A 12500-nucleotide genomic window follows, 5' to 3' on the forward strand; every position below is an offset into this window, starting at 1 on the left:
TTGCCCTTGTTTAGAATTGTATATATATATATATATATATATATATATATATATATATATACATATATATATATGTATGTATATATATGTATGTATATATATATATATATATGTATATATATGCATATATTCTTTTATTTGTTTCAGTCATTTCACTGCGGCCATGCTGGAGCACCGCCTTTGGTGGAGCAAATCGGCCCCAGGACTTATTCTTAGTAAGCCTAGTACTTATTCTACCGGTCTCTTTTGCCGAACCGCTAATGTTACGGGGACGTAAACACACCAGTATCTGTTGTCAAGCGATGTTAGGGAGGGGAACTAACACATAAACATATTTATATATATATATATATATATATATATATATATATAAACGACGGGCTTCTTTCAGTTTCCATCTACCAAATCTACTCACAAGGCTTTGGTCGGCCCTATGGTATAGTAGAAGACACTTGCCCAAGGTACCACGAAGTGGGCTGAACCCGGAACTATGTGGTTAGTAAGCAAGCTTCTTACCACACAGCGACTCCTAGGCCTATCAGCCACTCTTGCGCCTATCAGCCACTACTGCGCCTATCAGCTACTCCTGCGCCTATCAGCTACTCCTGCGCCTATCAGTTACTCTTGCGCCTAATAAAATTTCTAACTAGATCTCTTGTAATTTCTGGAAGAGATTTGAAACCACTACCTATGTGGTGTATTACTACTTCTCAACAGCCATGCCTATTGGACCACCGAAGCAGGAACAAAAGCCTTATTGGTCTTCGTCCCTGGGTGAGCTTGAACCACCAACCTTTCGGTTAACAGCCGAACGCGCTAACCGATTGCGCCACAGAGACCGATATATATTCACAAGTTTTTATGCATGTGTATACATGTGTATGTGTGTGCGAATTTGTGTGTGTATGTGTGTACGTGTGATTATATATATATATGAATATATAGAGACATACCTATACGTGTAACCTCGCCACCAGATTTTGTTTCCTCATGACTTTCAGAAAAATGGATGTTTTTGAATGAAATTTGCTAGAAAAACTTTTCAGATTGCGTAAATTCGGATTATATAATTATATACTATATATCGGAGTTTGTTGTGAAAAAGTTTTTTTTCTGGGGGTTGGATAGTTTCGGTTAATTCACTCAGGCCGACTACATACATACATACATACATACATACATACCAATCTTGAGAAATTAGGCTTCTCGAAACTAGAAGGATAAAGCTGATTTGAAAACTGCAGATCCAATCCATCACAGGAACTGTAAAAATCTGTAAGACTTTCCAGAAGTTTATCATTTAAGTAAATATGAGCATGTTTAGACATGCAACTATATGCATGAGAATACATACATAAAACATAAAATTTGCACATAAATACATACATACATACATACATACAAGCATAAATACCCGGTTATTGATATTGAAATTCCAATGAAGGAGCCTTGGATCTAGGTTAGAAACCGGTTCTTTCTCTATTGGCAAGATATTTTAAAAGAAACCGATAAATGACAAGCACAACATACCTGATATAATGATTTGGGATAAAGAAGAGAAACTGAGCACAGTTGTGAAAATTAGTGCCCAATAGATGTTAACAGAAAGCTGAAGATTAGTAAAAAAGAGAATACCTACACTAGACTATTGAGAAATCTGCAGTTACTCTATCCAGATTACAAGTTCAGGTTTATACCTGTAATTATTGTGGCCCAAGGATACGTAAAACACTGACTAAATACCAATCTTGAGAAATCAAGCTTCTCAAAACAGAAAGGGGAAAGCTAATTCGAAGACTTACAGATCCAATCCGTCTCTTCCAGGCTTTTGTTGAGGTACACTAATCCAACAATTGAGAGATCACATCGGAGATCATCGAGAAGAACAATAACACACACGCACACGGGGGCGCGCGGATGGGTGGGTGTGGGTGAGCGTATGAAGATAAGCTTGGATAAATAAAATGAGTCACATCAGTTGATTAGACAAGTGTCAAATGACAGACAACTACGAAACAACTTAACTGATCAATAACATTCACTCATACGCACACACACACACACACACACACACACATACATATATGTATATATATATATTTATATATATATATATATATATACACACATACATATATGTCATTGTTCAATTCTAGTTCAAGACTTATTGCCAATAGAGAAAGAGCCGGTTTCTAACCTAGATTCAAGGCCCCTTCATTGGAAATTCAACATCAACCACAAGATATTTTTGTTTGGTTGGCCCTAGGCTACAGTAGAAGACACTTGTCCAAGGTGCCATGCAGTAGGACTGAACCCGAAACCATGTTGTTGAGAAGCAAGCTTGGATGGATGGCTCGATCGATCGATCGACGTATTACGCAGAGATTTGGATGTGTGCATAAATCACTAAGACAATTTCTAATCTGAAGTATCAAATAAACGTACACCACGTACAGGAAACACAGATGCAAGGGACCTTGTCCAACTCCCTGATCCCCCAAAAGCATACACGGTGGAATGACCGTGGATGTGAAATAAAATCCACAGGCTTTCACACTAGTGACGATACCCCTGAGGAACCAGACCTTCTGGTTGAACGCTTATCATCTATTTATATAAAACTCAACTTGTGTGTCTGCGTGTGTATCTGCGTGTGTGTCTGTGTGTTTAACTTCCCGGCACATCCCCTCCTAGCCAACAAATCGTAGAACCACCAAAAATGGGTCACTTAAAGTTTAGGCGAATGAAAATTGAACTGCGCTATTTCTGTTCCGAAATTCATCTCGCGAGTGCAAAAATCGATAATGTGTTTGTTTAGGCCTTATCCCATGCATTGATTAGTGAACTTTACTCAGTCAGTTGTTTGACGTGAACTGTGTTCACCACGCGTGCAAGCATGAGTAAATTGCATGAAAAAAAAAAATCAAGATATAAAGACGGGCAATACTGCTAGTTATATATCAAAACAAGAACAGCAACTGAAAATTATACACCCACACACGCGTACACACCCAAGTTTATACATTATGAATAAACAAATCCAGAATAAAATTCATAAGTTTTGCCTTCAATTTACGAACACAAAGCAAGTAGTCAGTGCTAACGCGGCGGACGTGCATGAAGAGCAAATCGCTATCGATAAGATCACTGGCTGTGATGAAAGAACTTTGACAAACCAATTATTCAATTTATTTCATTATTTCCTTATTTATTTACTAATTCATGCATTCATAATAAGTTTACAGTGAACCACAACGATTGCATATGTTTGATTAGCAATCTGATCCTCCCTAACTTTATAAATGATTAATTTGCCGCACACATCTTCAATGACGACATACTCAGCCAGATACTGTCTCATTATTAACACTACCCAAAAGCGGCGAGCTGGTAGAATCGTTAAGGACGTCGGGCAAAATGCTTAACGTTCTGAGGTCAAAAACCACCGAGGTTGACTTTTCCTTGGTATGGGGGCCATACAGAAAGAATAGTTTTTTTTAATTTTATTTCTACTTTATTGACTATCGCTTAAACGTGAATATTCTATAAAAGCAGACGACACTGCTGGAGTTAAGAGAGACGTATCGTCTGCTCTTACAGAACGCCTACGTTTAGGTGGCGGTAATCATAAGATTAAAAGGTATTTCTAGATTAATAATGTTAAATTGTTTCTGTTGAAGGTTTATGCACTTCATTGTGTTTTGTTATAAGCTTGATCTCCACACCACCACTACCACTATCACGACCACCAGTCCGTGGTAAAAATTGTCTTGCATGAAACCGGAGTTCAAAAAAGATAGGGGATTGTTGGTGTAGAATATGTACCGGTGTGGTGTTATTTGATGGTAATTATGTGCAGTATCTATTATGAGGGTTGTTTTATTGTATTAGTAAGTGTTGTGTACGAATGCACTGTGTGCGTGAGCTGAGCTATATAAAACTAAAAGTGTCTTGAGAAGAATCTAGGACATGTCTAGCAAGGCAACTGTGTACAGAATTCTATGGCGTGACGTGTTTAAGTTTTTGTTTGCGTACTTCAGTGTCATAAATTGTGTTCCGATTATTACTCAGACTCTTCATATTTATATCGTGTTTATTTTCTGTTTCAAGATCCTTGTATTTTAAAGAATTTCTTGACATCTGTCCAAGTGATGGAAAAAGATCGAAATATCACTCGGGGTACAGAGATTTTCGACCCTATTTTCAACAATTATGTTTGCACAGTTTGCCTTGATCTTGTTGTCAATCTGAACACGCATAGTCTTTTTTAGTATTGAAGATTGAGAAGGAGTACTCGCCAAAGCGCTGGCAACATAAACGTAAACAAACAGATACCGCAAGCATTACAAAAGCGATAAAAAAAATATTAAAAATAAACTAGTTAAATATAACAATAATATAAGCTTTCCTGGCGTGACAAACCACAAAGAGTATCTGGAAATAGGTTGGCTCGCCAAGAAAAACAAATATGTGAGGTATGTGTTACGGAAGATAGGGCCAACTTGCCCGAGCAACACATTGAGAAGCGCGAGGGTAACACAAACCTGTATAATGGAGAGGACATTTACATATTCTGACAGATGTGTGGAATGGTGGGGATGTGTAGAACGGTGTGGTCGCCATCAACCGCAGCAAAATATATATATTTCTTTATTGCCCACAACGGGTTAAACAAAGAGAGGACAAACAAGGACAGACAAAGGGATTAAGTCGATTACATCGACCCCAGTACGTAACTGGTACTTAATTTATCGACCCCGAAAGAATGAAAGGCAAAGTCGACCTCGGGCAAAGTCGACCTCGAGACCGCAGCAAAATATATAGAAGTACCTGTCTAGCCTTTTCAGCACTGAGAACAAAGTGAGGCGACGGTCCTGCTCGATGTTCTACACACTTATCTATAGGATTATACCACAATACATGGATCAGCGCGAGACAAGGGCCACAGTCGGTAGTGATATTAACCCTTGGCTCATCCACTCCTTTGTACCACAATATTTTCAGTTTGTGAGCACAGGGGCAACGAGTATCGACTAACATGTCCTAATAACCATATAAAAATTCAACATCAGGGCAATTCCAGATCGATGGCTAATCGCGGGTGCAGAATCGAAAATAATGAGTCCAGTGGTGCAAGACAAGACGTCAGTTGTTATATTTGTGGTAGTAAGTAACATTTGAAAACTTTCTGTTCTGACGAGCTGGAAAGGTAGAAGAAGGTGAAGGAGAGAGCAGCAAACAATTTCAGGGACAGCAATGACAGATACTAAAGACTGTTGTCTTAACAACACAGACATTCATAGCTATGGTTACGGTTCTGAGGACGGTTGTAAAACTTGTCTCGTCTTGCAGACCAGGAAATTGAGTGTAGGGACACCACCCCACCTCGGCCTGTTTTCCTGTGATAGTGTGACCGTGGACAGGGGGCAGGTGGGGTGGACTGTCAGTGCCTGTAAAACTGGCAGAATGAGAAAAGAAAGGGGGACTCCCAAAAGGAACCCTCCTCATCCTATGCCTATGGATATTTCCTTGGATTTTTTTACGGTTTTACAAAGTACCAATGCTGTCATCATGAACTTACAGGAGGACTTCAAACCATTTAAGTTTCAGGTTGCTCTGTCGAATATAATACTTACTTAATACATAATTAGGATAAAATCATTATTGAATGATTTATCAGTGGCCAGCATACTAAAAATACCATAATGGTTAATTTATATTAAAATTATAAAAAGGGTGATGAATGGTTACTACACCAGTCTGCTAGAAATAGCTCCCAAAAGGTGTATGAACCACTGAGATTGTTACTCCACTACACAAGGTTGTAAGCGAGGATTTATAAAATAATTATTATAAATTTTAATTATTTTATAAGCCCTCGCTGTCTATTTTCCTCGCTTACAACCTTCTGTAGTGGAGTAATAATCTAAGTGGTTCATAGACTATTTGGGATCTATCTCTAGCAGACTGGTGTAGTAACCATTCAGCACCCTTATAATTTTAATACTTTTTTAATTCGCATTACTCATTATCTCGTAGCTTCGAGCTGTCGATAATGTTGTTGCTTTAGAATAGATGTGAGAGGCTGGTTCTGGCTGGTTTGAACGTAGAACAGATAGAATATTTGGGCCGGATATGACCAGCTTAAATGCTAAAGGGTTAAACAATATAATGAGGATGATCTTCTTACTGAAGCGTCATAAATAAGGAATAACAGATTTCTGAGATATTTGAAGGAGTGGGTAAATCTAGCCTGGCCAAAACTGGTGGGATCGCTCATGTTACATCAAACAATGCTCATGGAGGATTTGCGTGTACCATGTTTCAATACGAAAAATGTCAGGTGCAGAAAGAAGGCAAATGTAAAGTGTCGCACACACACACACACACAAATACACATACACACAAACACACACGCAAATATACACACATTCATCATTTCTCCATTCAATAATTCCTTCACCTTACCTTATTAGGAACGTTTCCTTCGGTTGATTATACGATGTTTCTTCAATTCACTTTCGATTTTAAAATCTCCGTCATTCGGCGAAATGACTCCTCAGTAGGGGTTTTCTTCATTTCCGTACTTTTGGTTTCCCTCTCTTTCCAGTAGCCAATAGTCAATGGTTTTTATACAGAGATCCATTCTAATATTTTTATGGCCTTTCCTTGCTTTACCTCTATCATTGCACATTTCTCAATTCCGAAGGCCATCCGAGCATCATGACCAAATTTCCACAGACCAGGGGGAATCACACGCATAACAAAACAATAAACTACATGATATATAATTTAATTGTGGAGGCGCAATGGCCCAGTGGTTAGGGCAGCGGACTCGCGGTCGTAGGATCGCGGTTTCGATTCCCAGACCAGGCGTTGTGAGTGTTTATTGAGCGAAAACACCTAAAGCTCCACGAGGCACCGGCAGGAGGTAGTGGCGAACCCTGCCGTACACTTTCGCCACAACTTTCTCTCACTCTTTCTTCTGTTAGCCTGCTCGCTTAGCCAGCGGACTGGCGTCATTTGAAGGCTAAAACAATGCGAAGCTCATTGTGACCAGCGATGTGTAGCAACATCTGATAGCCTGGTCGGTCACGGTGATCACGGTGATATAATTTAATTACTAAACACGCGCACTCGGGATTTGAACTCAGAACATAAAGACGGACGAAATGTCAGTAAATATTTTGTCCAGAATGCCAACAATTCTGTCGGCTCACCAAGGCCTGTTCCGTTGGTCGCATCAACTGAAAAACTTGTCATCATAACCAATGGAGTGTCAGCGAATACCTTCTCCTAAAAAATGCTCATTGAATCCAGAGCCATAGGTTGGGAAGTAAACTTCTAAGCAAATAGCTAAGGCCGCGCCTATAAATTCTATTCTCTTTATCTTTTACTTGTTTCAGTCATTAGACTGCAGCCATAATAATTCAAAGTGAATAACTCTGAAAAGGGCTTTTGGGTGTTCCCAGAGAATATTATCCTCAAGGGAACTAGTGTTGGTATATTCGTGAATAAGTCACTAACCAAAATAAGTAGATCTATTGTTTAGGAAAATACTATTTACTTGTGTAAGGGTTGTACTGGATAAATTGGGAAAATAACTCAGTTCAAATACTAAAAAATAAGCATACTCAATTTCATTTTTACCAAATAAATTAGGAAAATGAATGGGTTGTTTCCCTTGGCTATATATAAAGATTCCTTCCAGGGGCGAATGTATTATTTCCCTTGGTTTTTAAAATATATAACGATTCCTTCCAGGGGTGCCATTATGGATTTTTCAACATCTGAGTATGCCATGAGATTTCCAGATATATATATATATATATATATATATACAGAGAGTGGGGAAGGAGATCAAAACAGGTTGAGTCAGACTCCTTAGTACTCTGGGTTTCAAGCGTGTGGCTAGGCTTCAACCACTGTATCTTGTGAGTGGAGTTGGTAGACGGAAACTGAAAGAAGCCCGTCGTATATGCATATATATATGTATGTCTGTGTATACGTTTGTATGTCTGTGTTTGTCCCCCCAACATCGCTTGACAACCGATGCTTGTGTGTTTACGTCCCCGTAACTTAGCGGTTCGGCAAAAGAAACCGATAGAATAAGTACTAGGCTTACAAAGAATAAGTCCTGGGAGTCGATTTGCTCGACTAAAGGCGGTGCCTCAGCATGACCACAGTCAAATGACTAAAACAAGTAAAAGAGTATATATATATATATATATATATATATATATATTTAGGTTATAAAATGAGATAGGGGTTGAAAATTCAACCCACCATGGGATAATATATATCCAATATACTGCTAGATAGGTACCCAACAAAATTAATACATAGATGTTAAAAATTGTCAAACAATCAGTTCATCTATTGCATTATATGGGTAAAGGTAATAATATTACCGTAAATTAATACTACAAAATTAGAGAATGGAGAAATATACTTAAATCAGTAAAACATCAACTATCCGATGATACTCAATCCATACTTTAATACAACATTACATATGAGTAAAGGCAATACACAAAATGAAATGAGATATACAGTAATAGTAAAAAGATAAAGAGATATAAGTAAAAATTTTCAAATATAATATGCAAATAAATCAAAACTGACAGCTGTTTCGGCAGTGAGGACAGTCATACCTCATTTAACCTATAAGCCATAAGGCAGGTATAAATGAGGCATTAACAAGGATGCCCCACGGCCTCTTCAGAGAATTAAATTAAATTTGTTATAATAGTGAAAAATATTATACAATCATATACATATAAATATAAAAATAAAAATGTAAAATATAAAAAACTATTACATCATAAAGCTACACTTATATAATATAATACACATTTGTACAAAAAAGGAAGGTAAACAGAACAAAATAAACAAAATATATAATAGTGTATATATTAATATCAATAAGTACCGATATTATACATATTTGGCTAATAGTTTTTTATATATATAAAAAAAAGGCTAACATATATGGAGATGAAAAATAATAATAAATCCGTGGTACAGTTCATAAGATTCTAAAGCTATAAAAGTTAATAAAAATTACTATTAATAATAATAATAATAATAATAATAATAATAATAATAATAATAATAATAATAATAATAATAATAATAAAAAAAAAAATATATAATAAAAAATAGATACAGTTAAGTTAGCACCAAGTCCATCCTTACAAGATCGAAATAACTATGAGTAAGAAATGCTGACCACTAGGTAAAGAAAATATAGATTAATTCGATTGGCTATTGGTTTGAAATTTAAATCACAAAAGAAAATTATACGGTTGGTTAGTCAGGGAACGCCAATATTCACACACGCATCTACAGATCAATCGCACATACACACATAGTAATATGTATATGCATACACTTATACACATACATAATTACAAGCAACAACTAGCACATAGATAAACAAAAAGGAAGCAACTATGCTACAATTTAGTCCTTCAAAATTATAATTGTGCCTCAATAATAAAAGAAGAACCATCCATGCATTCCATAAAATATTTAATTTAGATATAAATATTTTTAAATATCAGTATATTACTAAGTCAGATACTTATTACATGGGTAACTTAAAGTTTATAACACCGGTTTGTTGCAGAGTAAAACATACGGTTGTTAGATTTATCGTGAGTTTGTTATGGTTTTAAGTACGCTAAATTATAAAATATAAAATATAAAATATATATTAATTTAAATATTATAAATAAGTCACTTATTAACTTAATAAATATAGTGCCATAATATACCAGTTTAGGCATTAAAGAATAGAAGGGGAAGTATTAATGTAAACGCTTATGAGAACATCATAGAAATTTTAAATAAATTATATTATAAAGACTTAAGATGAAAAGAGATAAAATAATAAGAAGGAATAAATACGAAGGAATAAATACGGTTATACACATAATTATAAGTACAAACCAGTATATATGTATTCATATATTATTAAAATTAAATAAAAATAAATGATAGATATGTATGTATAAAACTACCCCAGTATAAGTAAATAAGTAAAAAATAAATAGGTAGAAATTAGATGATGTTTATGTATGTAAAATCTACACTTAAATAGGCAAATAAATAAATAAAAGAAGACTAGATGCAAAAATTGATAATATTACAATAAAATGGAAAATAAATAAAAAATAATAAATAGAGTGAATATATATGTTATATTGTTGAAAGTAAATATGTATGGAAGGATAGTTTAAAGTACAGATCCAGAGTATAGATATAAACTAAATATATGAGGCTGGTAATAATTATAAAGCATAATGCATGTAAATGAGAAAATGAAAAAAATGAAAAAGGTTTATCAGTGAATAGCATAAGATACAAATTAAGGTGAGTACAAAAAGACCAAATATACAATAAAAACCTTCCAAATAAACACATACAAAAAACCTATAATCTCAACCTAAACCCACCAAACTCACAAAAGGCTCTCATATATTACATATTATACAATATCATTACATTATCCAGAGCTAGGTATCTACCTGCCGAAACAGCTGTCAGTTTTGATTTATTTGCATATTATATTTGAAAATTTTTTACTTATATCTCTTTATCTTTTTACTATTACTGTATATCTCATTTCATTTTGTGTATTGCCTTTACTCATATGTAATGTTGTATTAAAGTATGGATTGAGTATCATCGGATAGTTGATGTTTTACTGATTTAAGTATATTTCTCCATTCTCTAATTTTGTAGTATTATATATATATATATATATTTATATATATGGCGAGAGAGGCCATTGACTAACAGGTTTTTAGAGTCTGAACAAACTCTGTAAAGCTAAACGCTTTATGAATGTCAAACCCAAGGTAGTTCCATAGGCCGACATATCTGTCTTTATCTATATACTCTACTGGTCTATAACCTAGAGTCTGCTACTATTCCGGAAGCCTGATTTACGGCATATATATATATATATATATATAATATATATATATATATATATATATATGTGTGTGTGTGTGTGTGGTGTGTGTTATATATATATATATATACGTATATATATACGTATATATGTATGTATATATATATGTGTGTGTGTGTGTGTGTGTGTGTAAATGACGAGTTTCTTTATGTTTCCGTCTACCAAATCGATTCACAAAGCTTTGGTCGGCCCGAGGCTATAGTTGTAGAAGATACTTGCCCAAGGTGCCGCGCAGTGGGACTGAACCCCACCCCGAAAGCAAGCTTCTTACCACACAGCCACACCTACCCTAGTATATATATGTTTTGGGGTTACTTTTTTCTACAAAATACATCTTTGGTTTGTTCTTGAATCGTGAAAAAAACTGTTTTGCCAAATTACGCCTAACTAATTGCAAGGTGTGTTTTCTGAGTCCTTGATTGATTGAATGGGTTAGTTGTTAACAGCCTAGGTAGACTTAGGTCAATGTAATCGTCTGCTCCTCTTCCTTTGTATGACCTTCTCACTTGAAAATATTTCTCACAATATTTTTATTTACTTTGAATACTTCGGCTTACCTAACCAGTTTTTCATCTTCTTAATTTCACACCTATACATACATAAACTTGCTTAGTATTGTCTTCATATACATTATACACACACACACACACACACACACACACACAACACACACACACAACATATATTATATATATATATATATATATATATATATATATATATATATACGTAGATACGTACACAATACATATATACTCAATTACTACATGCAAACATACATTCTTGCATACATGCATGCAAAAGTGTTAGTCAAACCCACGATATGAGGGAAAGTTATTTGGCACGCACACACACACACATAAACACATACACACACACATACGTAGATACACACACAATACATACGCACAATCACTACATGCATACATACATAAACACACACATAAATACATACATACATAAATACGTACGTACATACAAACATACAAACATACATACATACATACATACGTACGTACGTACATACATACATAGACACACACACATACATACATACACACATACATACATACATACATACATACATACATACATACATACATATACATTCTTACATACATACAAAAGTGTGTCAGGTAAACCCACGACGAGGGAAAGTTATTTGGCACGTACACACCCAAACACACACACACTAATTCATATAAACATAAACACCATAAGCTGTCTTCAACAAAGGAGCCTTGCTACGCTCTAACGTATCAACTTGAAATAAACTTAGACAAACGCCAAGGCGGCGAACTGGCAGAAACGTTAGCGCGCCGGGCGAAATGCTTAGCGGTATTTCTTTTGCCGCTACGTTCTGAGTTCAAATTCCGCCGAGGTCGACTTTGCCTTTCATCCTTTCGGCGTTGATTAAATAAATACCACTTACGCACTGGGGTCGATGTCATCGACTTAATCCCTTTCTCTGTCCTTGTTTGTCCCCTCTATGTTTAGCCCCTTGTGGGTAGTAAAGAAA

At 35.5% G+C, this 12500-nt stretch overlaps 1 protein-coding gene and 1 non-coding gene across 2 annotated transcripts in view; one reads left to right on the top strand and one right to left on the bottom strand.

Moving 5' to 3' along the window:
* Window positions 1-12500, top strand: part of LOC115223585 — a 31070-nt gene that overhangs the window by 2283 nt on the left and 16287 nt on the right. The gene's annotated exons all lie outside the window — the stretch shown is intronic.
* On the bottom strand, window positions 766-839 carry Trnan-guu. Its single transcript has one exon. It is a non-coding gene; the product is annotated as a tRNA-Asn (tRNA).

Source organism: Octopus sinensis, linkage group LG23 (assembly GCF_006345805.1).
Source record: "Octopus sinensis linkage group LG23, ASM634580v1, whole genome shotgun sequence".
Lineage (NCBI taxonomy): Eukaryota > Metazoa > Mollusca > Cephalopoda > Octopoda > Octopodidae > Octopus > Octopus sinensis.